Raw genomic sequence first — 15,599 nt, 5'->3', positions numbered from 1 at the left:
CATGTTCCCTAAACATTAGATACCAGATAAGGTTTAGGTGCATGTCGCTCCGACCCTCCAGACTCTAGTCTCTGCTCCTAGCACAGAGTTCGTAGCCCCCAGCTTCTCCTAGTAACACGTCATTGCCCGTTTTCGCGCACCATTAGGTTAGAGGTCCCGGCTCCTTAGGTAGCCCCCTCCTATGTTTCCGCCCATTCATGACATATTCTGTTACGTTTGCATCACATGTCTATGTATACTCCCAGTTACACCTCTTTTTACTGTTATCTTTCGCGACTGCTACGCGTCACGCCTTCTGCTCCACCCACTGTTACGCCTACTGCAATGTAATGCTATGTGTTGCGCTATGTATATAAGTCAATGTATTGTTATTAAAAGTTAGCGCGCTCATCCCAGACCAAGCCCCGGCAGCTGCTGGGCCCCAGTTGTCCTGCTGGGCCCTGTTACCTCTGTTCCTATGCAGGTTGTCCTGTTCCTGTCCTTATGCTGTAATAAACCTGCAGAAACTCCTACTACCTCGAATCTTGACTCTTATTTTATTGAGCTATCTGTTATTCATTCATTCATCCAAAAATAGATCCGGTATTATTTATTTATATACCACATAATGGCGCCCGAATAGGGACTTGCCCTTTCCCCACGCGTCGGTGAAGCCACGCCGACCCCCTGACCCTCTGCAGCCGTGACGGAACCATACCGGCCACGTGCAGATATTTCTGCTTCAAGTATCCCTCAGGCCCACGGAGGAGACGGAGGAGGCGGTCCAGCATCCGAACGAGACGGTGGAGGAACGCGGCGAGTCCCGACCAGAGCCCAAGCCGAGAGTCCAAGGTCCGAGGTATCCGGAGGCCCACCCGTAACTGAAGTCCGAAGTCCGAAGTTCGTCGTCGTAGCAGTCCAGTCCCGTCCGAGGCTTTCCGTTCCGTGCTGCCCGGTGAGTACCATTGCTGGGGTAGTATCTAGACAGGACCAATCTAAATTGACTCCTGGTCCGTGGGTTGGTGGTGCCCAGACTCACAAACGAAGTGTTCACCTAGGTGGATACGGGTCTTGATGCGTCCCTTTGTGGGACCGGTATGTTCCGTACTGTTACAGCAGTGCATCCAGTAACTCTAGTCTGTTCCGTTCTCGAGAAAATCTGTTCTGTTTCTGTTTTCAGTATTTTCAGGTAGTATTCTGTCCGAACTGTTATGTTATGATGTTGTTCAATGTATTTCTAATATCGTGGTATGCCTGAATTGTTTTCCCAATTGTTATTGTTCTTCGTGTATTGTATTGTGTTCCGATTCAAGTTTACAATGCCGCTCTTTTCAAGATTACGTCAGTTAAAAACTAGAAAGGGTCTGTTAGAGGAAGCAGTTCCTGTCCCGCCTAGGGACAGTCCAGGTCATTTTATGTATCAGAAACATGGCATAAGCGCCATAATGTATCTAGATTTATGGGTAGAGTATACCAAACAGTTAGAAGAAAAGTATAGATGGCCCGTATCGGGTACATGGGATGCCGAATGTATCATGCGAGTAGAAGAAGCATTATGGAAAAAGAAAGCCAGACAGTCACAGAAAGATGCCATCGAGTTATGGCGGAAAGAAGCGCACAGAAGAACGGAAAAGGAAGTCAGAAAGTCAGAGTTAAGTAGAGAATCCCAGGAACGAGCCCAAGAAAGAGAATTAATCGAGATAGGTGAACAAGTCAAAACCGAACAGTCAGACAGACAGAGGCATGCCCTCATTAAGGGTATGTATCCTCTCCTTGCCGAAGGTGTGCCAAAAGCGACCCCAGAGGCATCCAGTAATTTCCCGCCGCCATTAGTTCCGACCAAGCTACGTCACAAACAGACCGCAGCTGATATTTTTATTTCGTCCTATTTGGACGACACAGTCCCCGAATATGCAAATCCTGTTCGCGCTCCGCCAGTCCCTGCAAATCAGGTACTTCCCGCTCCTCCAGACACCGGGGTGCCCTTAACAGCTCCCCCGGTCCAGTCTGCCATACAAGTCCAGCCCACGTTACAATTACCGACTCTGCCAGGACGAAGAATGTCAGTCGACGATTCCAGTTTAGGGGCCGCGGGAGGAGGTCTCCCTCAAACCCCGCCGCCACACAAGCGTTTATCAGCACTCGAATTACATGCTCAAGCATCACAGCGTACTCCTAAAAGTAATAAGTCTGTCACAGAAATCAGACAAGCCCTTGGCGAATGTGTCTATGATCCAGTCCCAGGCGAGTATAATATGGTTTTATATTCCGTACGTGTAAGGAGAGTGACCGAGTATCTAGTCACCTTACCGAATATGAAAGAAGATCTAGACAGAATATATCGTTTCATCCGTACAGGGGATGATCCAGAAAGTATTGGCGAGATTATGTCTCAAAGGAAAGCCGAGATTCAGCTCATGATATTAAAGTTCCTGATCAATTGTCTAATAAGAGAACAAGATTATCCGTCTAAAGATCCCGCCGAAATGAGAATCCTGACAAGGTGGAGTGATAATATAGCCGAGGGTAAGCACAAGACCGTCGGTGCCATGGAGAGTATGTACAAGAAAATTCGTAAAGAAATAATAAGGTTACACGAACAGCGTAAAGCAGCACAAGTAAGCGAGAAAGAAAGTATCTCTGATCCTGAAGAGGAAGAGAACGAGAATCCCGCCAGAATAGCGTATGTAGGAAAATCCAGATTTCCAGATCGCCATTTACGCCTAGAACACAAGTCTATTTTTCATCATCCAGCACCAGAACAAGGTTCCCTAGAACAAGTATTTCAAGCTACCGATCACATTCTGAAATCACGAGTCGGGTACAGTGAATTAAGTACTATGCATGAACAAGAACTAGCCCGATCAGCAGTCCGATGGATTACTGATTCTACCACTTTTCCAGACGAAATAGTGGCACAAATGTTTCTGAAACTGCCCCCAGCCGAGCAACGACTGGTGGGTATGTATATGATCCAACACCTTATTACTCTGTATGAGGGTCAACATTCTGACCCAGGCCCGTTACACGATGTCCTGAACGAGTTACTCCAGTATAGATGGAGAGGTCTAGGTACCGATTTAATTAGTGTCATTCTAGAACAGCGCCACAAATATAGAACGTTCCTGAACCCGCATTTTGTTCATGTCTCACCCCCAGAAAGTAAACCATTCTACATAGACAGACAGAATCCGTTACGAGAAGTCCACCCAGTCCAAGGGGCGGGTGGCGTAATGCAACGAGTGTTTGTATACACTCCAATATCAAAGATGGAACTTCTTGAAATGAAGAAATTAATTCCCTGTCATGACAAAGATCCAGCAGGGTTCCATAGAGAATTAAAAGACATGCTCCGTATGGGAGAATACACTTACCCAGATATCATTAAAATGTTAAAGGTCCTGTTACCCGCAGGGGTATATGAAAAGTTAAAAGAAAAAGAATGGGAGGTGGGAGAGAAAAAGATCGATTGGACAGCTCTAGAAGCTGAAGACAAGACACGAGTACCAGGTACCGGTCTTGGAGATAAATGTAAAGAATTACCAGAATTACTGATTCAAGTTTTACCCAGATTATTGACAACGAGAAAAGAAGACTGGGATGCAATCTCAGCCTGTAAACAGAAACAAGATGAAGATATTAGTGATTTTTATTCTAGATTTGAGAAATGTTTCAGTATTAATAGTGGTCTCAAGACAAGTAGTGAGTCATACCCTCATCTTTTCGTTACCAAATTAGTCGAGAATTCAAGTCCACAAATTAAAAATCGAGTTTTGAAAGTCGAAAGTACCTGGCAAGCAAATACCCCGTCCCAGATGCTCCAGATGCTCCAGTACCACCAGAATAGAATCAGAGAAGAGCAAGAACACGAAAGAAAACGTATGAAAGACACGAAAATGAAAGTGCTAGTTGCACAATCTGTTCCTCAAGACAGTCAGAAGAGGGGTCCGAATCAAGCCAGTCATCCTGCAGCTCCCGTTAAAGGGAACTGCAATTATTGTAAACAGCCAGGTCATTTTATAAACGAGTGTGCAGTTCTGAAACATAACATAGCTACTGGTAAGACTAAAGAAAGACCACGTCCGCCTAGACAAGAACAAGTTTCACAGATTCCTCAGTCACAGAATGCACAACAGACAGTTACAGTACCGCAGCCTATCGCTGCAACACAGCACGTTACATCGCAGATGTACCAGTATGCGCAGTCTGAGTATCCAGAGTACCAGTCATATTCATGAAACAGCCTAGAGAGGGAGGTAGGCTTGCCTCTCATCGAGATACCTGTAGATCAAGAAGGTCCCTATGTTCACAGTCAAGTATTAGGGAAAGATAGAAAGTTTTTGATCGATACAGGGGCAAGTAGGACCACAATTAGTCATGCCGAAGTTCCAGGGGCTCCGCTCTCAGGCTCAAGAAATGTTTCCCTTGGATTTTCAGGAAAGCCAATAGTTAATGAGATATCAAAGCCAGTCACTCTAGAAGTAGGTCCATTGTCCCGTACTACTGATCTGTTACTTACTAAGTCATGTCCAGAAAATCTATTAGGCATTAAGACACTGAAAGAATTAGGTGCAGTTATTTGCTGTTCCCCAGAGGGAATACGTCTGTTCCTACGTGACTTCAAGGGTCACTATGTATTACGAGATTTTGATTCAAGATTGTCTAATGTTCCGCAGCACTTATGGGCGCAAGGTCCAACTGATGTAGGTTACATGCAAATCACACCCCATCGGGTGACTCTCAAACCAGGTGTAGTGTTACCCCGAATCAGACAGTACAGATTGCCACCTGAGGCTGTAGCAGCCTTATCCAAAATTATTGACGAGCTCATGGCTCAAGGAGTAGTTGTAGAAACTGACTCCAATGTATGTAATTCTCCGATCATTCCAGTCATGAAACGTACTGATCCGAATGCACCCCCAGTATATCGATTAGTGATTGATTTACGAGAGCTTAATAAATGTATTATTCCGCAGTACCCAGTTGTCCCAGACATCTCTTCCCTGTTAACAGCCATTGATTCCGAAGCCATGTTTTTCACTGTCATAGACCTCAAGAATGCATTTTTTAGTGTTCCGATTCATCCAGACAGCCAGTTTCTTTTCGGATTTTGTTTAAATGGAAGGAGCTATATGTTTACACGCGCTCCTCAAGGTTTCACAGAAAGTCCTAGTATTTACAGTCAAGCACTCAAGAGACAACTAGACAACATTCACATGCCAACTGACACTGCCCTGCTCCAGTATGTCGATGATCTACTGATCACAGCCCGTTCTGAACGTGCTTGCGAGCGAGAATCCCTTACAGTCCTGTATTTTCTAGCCGAGATGGGGCACAAGGTGTCACCTTCGAAGCTTCAATTCTGTGTCCAGCAAGTGGTATACTTAGGACACTTGCTGTCCAAGAGGGGTAGGCAGTTGACACCAGACCGTATCCAGTTAATAGCGAGTCTTCCCCAGCCCAGAACCCAGAAGGAGGTACGTGCCTTTATCGGCCTTACTTCTTATTGTAGACAATGGATTCCCCAGTATGCATTTCTAGCCAAGCCACTGATACAGTTAACGACACAGGAGGCAGCCGTATCGACTGTCCTCCCTTGGACATCTGAACATACACTTAGTTTCAACGAGTTAAAGAAAGCCCTATGTCAAGCTCCAGTTCTAGCTACACCGAACTACAGTAAGCCTTTTACACTTTTCGTTACTGAACGCGAAGGTACAGCATTATCTGTTCTCACACAAGATCAAGCAGGACAATACAAGCCCTGTGCTTATTTTTCGAGCACATTAGATCCAGTCGCCCAGGCGTTGCCTGCGTGCCTCAAGTCAGTTGCAGCCACAGCACTAGCTATTAGACAAAGTGATTCCATAGTTTTAGGACATTCCCTGACAGTACAAGTCCCACATTCAGTAGAAGTTCTTTTAAACCGAACACAAACACAGCACTTGACAATTGCACGTTTAACAGGTTATGAATTGACACTGTTCCAGCCACACATAGAAATTAGACGCTGCAACGTCCTGAATCCTGCTACACTGTTACCATCAGTTAGTTCAAATCCTGACCCACATTACTGTGTGGAAGTAGTCAACATTACGACAAAGCCAAGACAAGACCTGATAGACATTCCGTTACCAGATCCCGACTTGACACTTTATGTGGATGGTTCATGTATGAGAACTAGTACAGGAGAACTAGTCGCCGCGTATGCAGTAACTACTGACACCGAAGTTATTGAAACACACCGTATTGATACCCTGTCCGCTCAAGCAGCAGAGCTAGTCGCTCTGACACAAGCCTGTATACATGCCAAGAACCTGAAAGTTAATGTTTACACAGATTCACGTTATGCATTCGGAGTTGTACACGACTTCGGAGTGCTCTGGCAGGAAAGAGGTTTCATGACTTCTCATGGAACCAAGATTCAGCATGGTCTCCTTATTCAAGCCCTGTTAGATGCCATACATTTACCGACATCTATTGCTATCATGAAATGCAAAGCACATACGAAAGTCACTGACATTATTTCCCAAGGTAATGATCTAGCAGATCGCACAGCCAAGCTTACAGCACAGACTCCAGACATTCCAGTTAATCAGACACATACTCCAGATCTGACTACCTGCATGACAGTTAAGGACCCTACACAAGATGTCATAGATATCCAGTTACATGCTACTCCCTCTGAAATCAAGAAATGGTCTGAACAAGGAGGGGTCCAGACAGATCAAGGATGGTTAACGAAGGGTAGAGCCACATGGTTTCTCCCCGACTCTATGGTTCAAGTCATTATCAATACCGCACATAGTCCAGCACATTTAGGAGAAAAAGCTATGTTAGACAGTATCCAGAACATTTGGTTCAACAAGCATTTACGAGCTGCAGCCAAGCAGAAAGTCCGTACCTGTATGATATGTTGTCAGTTTAATCCAGGTAAAAGTGTCCCGGTGGAACAAGGTGGTTTCCAGCCCCCTGACCACCCTTTTGAGGTCCTCCAGATGGATTATATTCAGATGGAGCGATGTCGAGGTTTCAAGTATGTCCTTGTAGTTGTATGCGCTTTGTCCAGGTGGACAGAAGCATATCCAGTCCCAGATTACACAGCCGCGACCACTGCCAAGCAGTTGGTTCGTGAATTCTTCCCTAGATATGGACTCCCTAGAGTCGTATATTCTGATAACGGTCAGCCATTCTCCTCAGAGTTAATGAAGCACGTTTCCCTGTTGTTAGGGTACCAGTGGAAGTTCCATTGTGTACGCCATCCTGAAGCAGCCGGTCTCGTAGAGAGACATAATCAGACCCTGAAAATCCGCATTGCTAAAGTCTGTAAAGAAAAAGGTGTGGACTGGCTAGTAGCTCTGCCAGTCGCCCTGTTTTATATGCGCATGGTCGCACATTCCAGATCAGGTCTGTCCCCGTATGAGGTCGTATTCGGCCGCCCCCCTAACATGTGGGGTACTCCTAGACCCCGAAGTATTACCGATGTTTCATGTAATATGCTGACAGATTACCTAGCTTCCTTGATGTCTGCCCTCAACTCATGTCGTTCACAGGTTGCTGCCGCATTTCCAGACAATACCGAGGTGGCACCGCACGAGATCGTTCCAGGCTCCTTGGTGATGATCAGAAATTTCGACAGATCAAGTCCGCTGGAACCACGTTGGAAGGAGCCACGTCAGGTCCTCCTCACCACCCGTACAGCCGTCAAGTTAGAAGGCAGAAAAGGATGGATCCACCTGTCTCATGTTAAACTTTTTAAAGGACTGAAATCCGTTTCTAAAAACATTTCCCAGGATTTGAAGGACTGCCAGAATATTGCTCTTAAGGACTGTCCCGCACAAGACATTATTACAACCCCTCCCTTGTTAGAGAAAACTCCGCAACAGGAGTATAAGCTCAAATTAAGGTCTAGTAAAATAAGTCAGTCAGTTTGATTGTATAAGTCCTCCCCTAGGTGAAACGGTTAGATTGTTTCTGACATGTATAAAATAGACCCCCATAGTGAGAGAGTCAGTCGAAGTTCACTTCAATGTATCGTTTTTCTGAGTTTCATATTATTCATCAGCATAATGATTTCCTGCACCAGCTATGCGTTCTATCTGTATTTTCCAGTTCCTCATGTAAATATGTCTGCTAATGCTACAGTAGAGCACACGTTTAGTGATCTGCCTCCTCATGAACTCTCTTACCGCCTCGCTATGCGTAACAACACATTTATCCGTATGTTACATTACTCACACCAGACCAGCAATGCCACTAATTGTTGGGTGTGTGGTCGACTCCCCCCTTTTCAGACACCGAAGGGAGTTCTGCCACTGTTTCCTTATCCATTCTCACACAATGGTTCGTGTGGAGCATGGTCCACGTTAACGTCATCCTCAACAGATATGTCTTTTCTTAACAGTACATGTTTTCCAGACAAGAAAGGTTTCCCCCACAGAACAGGTTTAGATCTAGAAAATGAAGTATATAATTTAGGTAATTATTCGTCGAATTTCATGGTCCTGAATGTTCAGTCTGATACTACTCCAGACTTACCTGCTATCTCAGTACTACCAGTCAAAGGCGAATTATGTGTCCGTAGTTATGGTTCTGTACATATAGGTCATAGTGAATGTACTACTGTTGTCAAGTATAGTGACAGTGGGAAATCTGTTTTCAAAGCTTCACGTCACTCTTATTTTATTTGTGGTCAGACCGCATATGTCCGTCTGCCCCTCGATTGGGAGGGAACCTGTTACATTGCTTTCCTACTGCCACCTGTTTTCCTAGCCCCATCTGATTATCACAGAAACACACATCTAGTACACATTAGACATAGAAGGGAGTCCCCAATTGTCGATTATACTGAAACTACTCTAGAACAGTATACAGATTTCAATAAAGGTTTCTTCTTCTTTGTAGGACCTGTCCAGAATAGTAAACTGATCCGTAGGTTAACAAGAACCCTTGAAGCTGTAGTAAATGAGACTGCCTCTGCTCTAGGCAACCTAACCGAAGAACAATCTGCTATGAGATTTGTTGTTTTGCAAAATCGTCTCGTCCTTGACGTCATACTGGCCGATAGGGGCGGGGCCTGTAGAGTCATCGGATCTAGTTGCTGCATTTTCATTCCAAATAACGCGCCGTCTGTTTATTCAGCTATAACCAGACTCCATAAAATTGCCCATCTGTTACACCAAGATCCAGGCACCTGGACATGGTCCGGTTGGTTCTGGAATATAATTTCCGCATGGGGATGGAAAGTCCTGTCCTTTCTAGGTATTGCAGTAGCAATCATATTTAGCTGCTGCCTCTGTATACAATGTGGCCCTGCGATTTGCAGCATGTGTGCTACCTCTTGTATTCCTAGTCCCAAGCCCCGTTCTAAATCCCGTTCCAAGACAATTCGAGACGAGCAAATGATACTGTATGAAATGATAGATGGTATCATGAAAATTGATGTTTCCTGATGGAAACGTAGTGACAAGGAGGGAATGTGGAAAAGTAAATTTTGCCATGTTCTGTGTCCCTACGCTTCATCCATCATATGTTATGTGTGCATGACCAATATGCATATGTTATTCCCCATGTCCGATTAAATGACGCAATTCCAGTTGTGTCCACCTCTAGTATGTTAGTTTCCAGTCTTCGTGAATACTACGAATATCAGGCCTATGTAAAGTTATGTTGCCACGTTTCCCAGTGTGCACGTTATTCCATTATAAAGTCCCCGTTTCCAGGCCTCAACAGGGCCCGGACCACAGATTCAGCTCCTGTCTCCTGAAAGCCTCGCTGAGGAGCGATACAGCCCCCACCTGTATCCTCGACCCTTCACTTACTTCCTGCCTCGCAGTGCCCGGTGCAGCTTGGCTCTGCCTCTGAGTCTGCCAAGAGTATGTTATGATTCCAGCTATCAGTTCAGTCCTCCTCTTCTGCATTCCTAAGCTACTGAACTGCATCAATAGTTTCCGTCATTGTCTAGCTTTCTCGTCTCCATGTTAGAGAAATACTGTATTAATGGTCATTTAATATTCTTCATCACGCACTACATGTAGAATAATGCATGGTCCAGTCTTAGAATCAAGTTAGCTTTTCCCCTCATGACTCCTAGTTTATATCAACATGTTCCCTAAACATTAGATACCAGATAAGGTTTAGGTGCATGTCGCTCCGACCCTCCAGACTCTAGTCTCTGCTCCTAGCACAGAGTTCGTAGCCCCCAGCTTCTCCTAGTAACACGTCATTGCCCGTTTTCGCGCACCATTAGGTTAGAGGTCCCGGCTCCTTAGGTAGCCCCCTCCTATGTTTCCGCCCATTCATGACATATTCTGTTACGTTTGCATCACATGTCTATGTATACTCCCAGTTACACCTCTTTTTACTGTTATCTTTCGCGACTGCTACGCGTCACGCCTTCTGCTCCACCCACTGTTACGCCTACTGCAATGTAATGCTATGTGTTGCGCTATGTATATAAGTCAATGTATTGTTATTAAAAGTTAGCGCGCTCATCCCAGACCAAGCCCCGGCAGCTGCTGGGCCCCAGTTGTCCTGCTGGGCCCTGTTACCTCTGTTCCTATGCAGGTTGTCCTGATCCTGTCCTTATGCTGTAATAAACCTGCAGAAACTCCTACTACCTCGAATCTTGACTCTTATTTTATTGAGCTATCTGTTATTCATTCATTCATCCAAAAATAGATCCGGTATTATTTATTTATATACCACACAACGACATTGAAGAGTGGGTGGCACAAGATTCTCGAAGAGAAATTAGAGGTCACTTGCCCTACCATGATGGGGCCTTGTATTTACCCACTCAAGAATTACAGGTCAAGGCTTTGAAACAGTGTCATGGTCATCAGCTTACAGGACATAAAAGCATATAAAAGACTGTAGAACTAATCAAATGATGGTTTTGGTGGCCTAAAATGAACATTGATATTCAACAGTATGTGTCTACTTGTGAGCTGTGTGCTAGAGGAAAACCAATAAGGCATTCACCGGAAAGTCTCTTACATCCTTTACCCAATCCACGACACCCTTGCACACAGTAACACTAGATTTGACCGTAGATTTACCATCCAGTCAGGGTTTTGATGCCATTCTAGTTTGTGTGGATGCTTAAAGTAATATGGCTAGATTAATTCCTTTAAAAGGGGTTCCAACCGCAAAAAGACTAGCACAGGTTTTTATCCAACACATAGTGAGGGCACACAGCATTCCCAAGGTACTGATTTCTGATCATGGGTCACAATTTCTTTCTAATTTCTGGAGGGCCTTTGCCAAGAGGTTGGGAATTGAAACTAGATACTCCACCAGTGTTCACCCAGAGACAGACGGGCAAACAGAGAGGGTCAATCGAGAGTTAGAACAGTATCCCAGATTGTATATTTGCTACATCAGGAGGGAGATTGGCCAGAGCATTTATGGACTGCAGAATTCACATTAAATAATGCTGAGAACACTTCCACAGGTTTTTCTCCTTTCTTCTTGAACACTGCCAGACATCCCAACTTATCACTGAGTTTCCATGAAGCAGAGGTTCCTGCTGTTAAAGACTTAGTACAGCACATGATTCGAGTTCATAATTCTGCAATGACTAACTCAACTAAGACAAAGAAAGTTATAAGTACTATGCAGATAAAAAGAGGAAGCAGGGATTAGAATTTAGTAGTGGAGACAAGGTATGGCTAAGTACTAAAAACCTGAGAATAAAGGGAAACAGGAAGTTTCAACCAAGAGTTGTAGGCCCATGTGAAACAGAGAGAAAGATAAATGCAGTATCTTATTAATTGAAACTACCAGATACTCTGCAGATACATCCAGTTTTTCATGTCTTCTTGCTAAAAAAGACATTCAAAGGTGTCAGGTAGCATGCACCTCCCTCCACGGTACACACTGAACAAGAAGCAGAGTTTGAAGTAAAACAGATTTTAGACTCAAATGAAAAAAAAGGGCAGGTCTACTACTTAATAGATTGGTTGGGTTTTGATCCTGAAGAAAGGTTGTGGGAATTGTTTTCTGAAGTGCATGCTCCTCGGTCGGTCAGTGCATTTCACAAAAAGTATCCTTGCAAAGCCCGGTCCAAGGAATCTGCTTTGCAAGTGGGTACTGTCAGAACCTGCTGTAATTCAGTTTTGAGCATGAAGCCAATGAATGTTTTTATGAAAAAAAAACTCACAATGTAAGATTAATGGGGCAAGGTAGATTAGGTAGTGCTGAGAGAGGATCCAAGATGGCTGCATTCAGGAAAGGTCAGCGGTCTAGTGTATGTCCCAGTCCCCAGGTGCACCCATCCGAATGTCCCAGAATGTTGCTTCTGGAATCTCGCACTTCACCTGAGATTCCATAGAATTAGGCCGCAAATCGTGAAGCTGCACGATAGTCAGCTAGGGTAGTGGCTTTGCAGCTTCGTTGTTTTCTGTATTGCTTCATCAAGTGAAATTCCTGTATTACGAGTTCTTGGCAGGTCTACAAAATAACGTAAGACTGTTCCTTTTTGTTTATCAAGTCGTGCTTGGCAAGTCTTGAGAGGGTGCATGAGGGACAAAAAGATTACTCATAAGGAAATCTTGTGTGGTTACATTATATCACAAGTGCAGGCTATTTAGCAAGTTTTATTTGAATGCACTTAGTTATTCCGCGCTTGCGTGTGAAGTAAATTTGAACTAGTATACATATATAGTGATACACTGTGACGCAACAGTGAATTCACTATTAAATATTATTGAAGCCCCAGAGAGTATAATTATGATTTTCTTTACAGAGCATGTTGTAAAAGAAGAGTTGATGCACATTGCCGTTATTAGTGAGTTTAACCGTCTTAGGGGTTAAAGTTTTAATGACAGAATTGTTGGATAAAGGTTATAGTTTATTCTAGAATACTTACCAGTAGCGTACCTGTATCCTGAAGTAGTTAAGCAGCATGAAATAACATACCAACTTTAGAAGTGAAGAATTCATACAATAAAAGATTATTTACACATGCATTATGAAGGATACTAGAAGGTGAAAAAGAGGTAAGACTCTGAGCTTGAAAGTAAAATAGAATCAAAACACAACTAGAACAAAGATTTAATTACTGATTTTCCAATTGCAGGGAGAAAAAAACAAATAGAAGTTTAGTTGAAAATTGCAAACTCCATAAGAAGAGAAGCTGAGGCCAAGTGAAAGCTAAGGAGGTAGTATATATATATATATATATATATGTATATATATATGTATATATACATATATATATATATATATAGAGAGAGAGAGAGAGAGACAGAGAGAGAGAGAGAGAGAGAGAGAGAGAGAGAGAGAATTAAGAGATAATAGAACAGGAAAAGTAGGAGTAAAGTATATCTAACACATGTGTTACAGTTCCACCAAGTGAGTCAAAAGAAGACTGAGAGAGCAGAACGAAAGTCTGAAGAAGGAGAAAACCTGGTGAAGACTTGGCAGTCTCTTCTCTATCCCAAACCCATTTCACCCCTGAGGGTTTCTTGTTGTGCAAGTATTATTCTTGGTGGCGGGAGAAGCATTGGGACCTGACGTCACTCTACTCCCATGCAAGAGGGCCAAAAGACTATTCTGACACCTAGTCACTCTAAGGACATGTGTAACATAACATTTTTGCATGTTCTAATTTTAAACACCATGCACCCTTTCTTATTAGCAGCAAGTTCAACTTAGAGGTAATATTTGAAATGGAGGTTTATACCTGTCAAAGGGGGTTTATTTTGACGGTTGAATTACATTAAAAGCTGCTTTAGTAAGGCTACAATGATAGGATTGAAGCCATATTTTACACTGTCACTCTGGTGGATGGTCAATAAGTATTATAGTCTACTACTGACATTTAAAGTACAGGCCCTTTGGTATACTGTGTACCATATACTAGGGACTTTTAGGTAAGTAATCAACTTCATCATTTTAAAAGGAGGAGGAGCAAAGGCACTTTTCCTCTTCTTAGCAGGGGGAATGTGCAAGCTCAACAGCCTGTAAATACAGTTAAGGAAAACATCTGGGTGTACACCACACAAAACAATGGCAATTTCCTATACCAACAACTGGAAAGCTGGGAAGATCTGGCTTATATTGCTCCTACGATCCTCCTAGCTGTTGTTTTTCATCTGCACTTGATGATTCCCCATTGTTCTCACAACTCTCACCTGAAAGGAGTGCTGAAGCTCTACCTATGAAACCAATAAAGACAGTATTGAAAAAGAAGATGTGGCTTCCCATCTGTTTCTTCAGAAGCTGTCTGTAAAACTGAAATGTTATATACAGGTGAAAATGTATATGTAGATATGTTTGAGCTTGCATTTTACATTTTTATTTCTGTAGTAATATTTAATTTGAGGTCTGCGTGTACTGTATAAACTGTTTTGTAAATGCAAACTTTGAATTTTTCAGCACTTTTCTGGCATTGTTTAAAACAACCTATTTTACAGTTCAAATATGGATGCTTAAATGTGAATAAACAATGCAGACCCGGAACTCAGATGTAATATTTTTATTTCATACATATAGCATTTCCAAAATTTCACCATACATGGCTTTACACTTTTGAGAAACTATGTGGGTGTTTTAGCCATGCTTGTTGCAGACCTTGTGTTTTATTTGACATATTTCATAACATGACTGTTGTTTGCAAAGTTGTTCAAATTTAGGGGTCCATTAGGATGGCGGACGTACAAAGTCCGTCCGCCATCCTGTCGGGGGCAGGTACGGTCCAACACAAGGGCGGAGGCACCGTACCCCAATTAGGATGCACCCGCCACAGTGGCGGGTGCATCCCGCATTTTTAACATTACGGCAGACAGTGCTTAAAGCACCAGCCACAATGTGTAAACAGCATGTTGTGCGTTTCACAGCACAACATGACAGGCAACACGCGGTGCCTGACATATTGTGCCTTGAAAGGCAGGGGGGTACCATAGGTACCCCCCATGTGCACCCCCCACCCCCCTTCACCCTCGGGGCCCGTAACGGGCCCCCAAAGCAGGAACCGTATGCCTTTTCGTGGTGGCATTTCCGCCACGGAAAGGCATTCCCCTCAGGCCATCCTAATAGGGCTGGCGATGTCTGATAGACACCGCCACCATATCAGGCCTTTTCCGCCGCAGTCGCAAGGCGACCGCGGCGGAAAAGTGGCGGACGGTCTTCCCATCCGCCACGGTCCCCCCGCCATTGTAATATGGCGGGGGAAAAAAGGTGCAGACGGGCAAGGAAGGTGGACGGACCGCCACCGCCTGCATGGCGGTGGCGATCCGTAAGCCATCCTAATGGACCCCATAGTTTTTAAAACTTCTAAATGTCATAATTTCTGAAATTTTACTAATACAATGTATACAGTTCTCAAAGCATGTGACAGAGAGTGGATCCAGGACCTGTCTTTTGTTCTACATGATCCTTTTGGCAGCTTTATTGGATATTAGAATATTGGATTTGTATGGATGCTGTGAACAAGGACCACCACTGGCTGTTAAATACATAAGCTTGTCTTTATATAAAAACAGAGCCATCATCTGAGTTCCTTCTACATAGTGGATATCTGAGTTAAAAGAAAGAGTGAAATGCCTCTGTCTCTCCTAATTTCAATAGGTAGGGTGCCAATTTCAAAAAAGTACCTGAAAAGCATTTCTTGTTGT

This window comes from Lissotriton helveticus, chromosome 1_1, assembly GCF_964261635.1.
Source record: "Lissotriton helveticus chromosome 1_1, aLisHel1.1, whole genome shotgun sequence".
Classification (NCBI taxonomy): Eukaryota; Metazoa; Chordata; class Amphibia; order Caudata; family Salamandridae; genus Lissotriton; species Lissotriton helveticus.
This window is presented reverse-complemented; position numbering follows the sequence as displayed.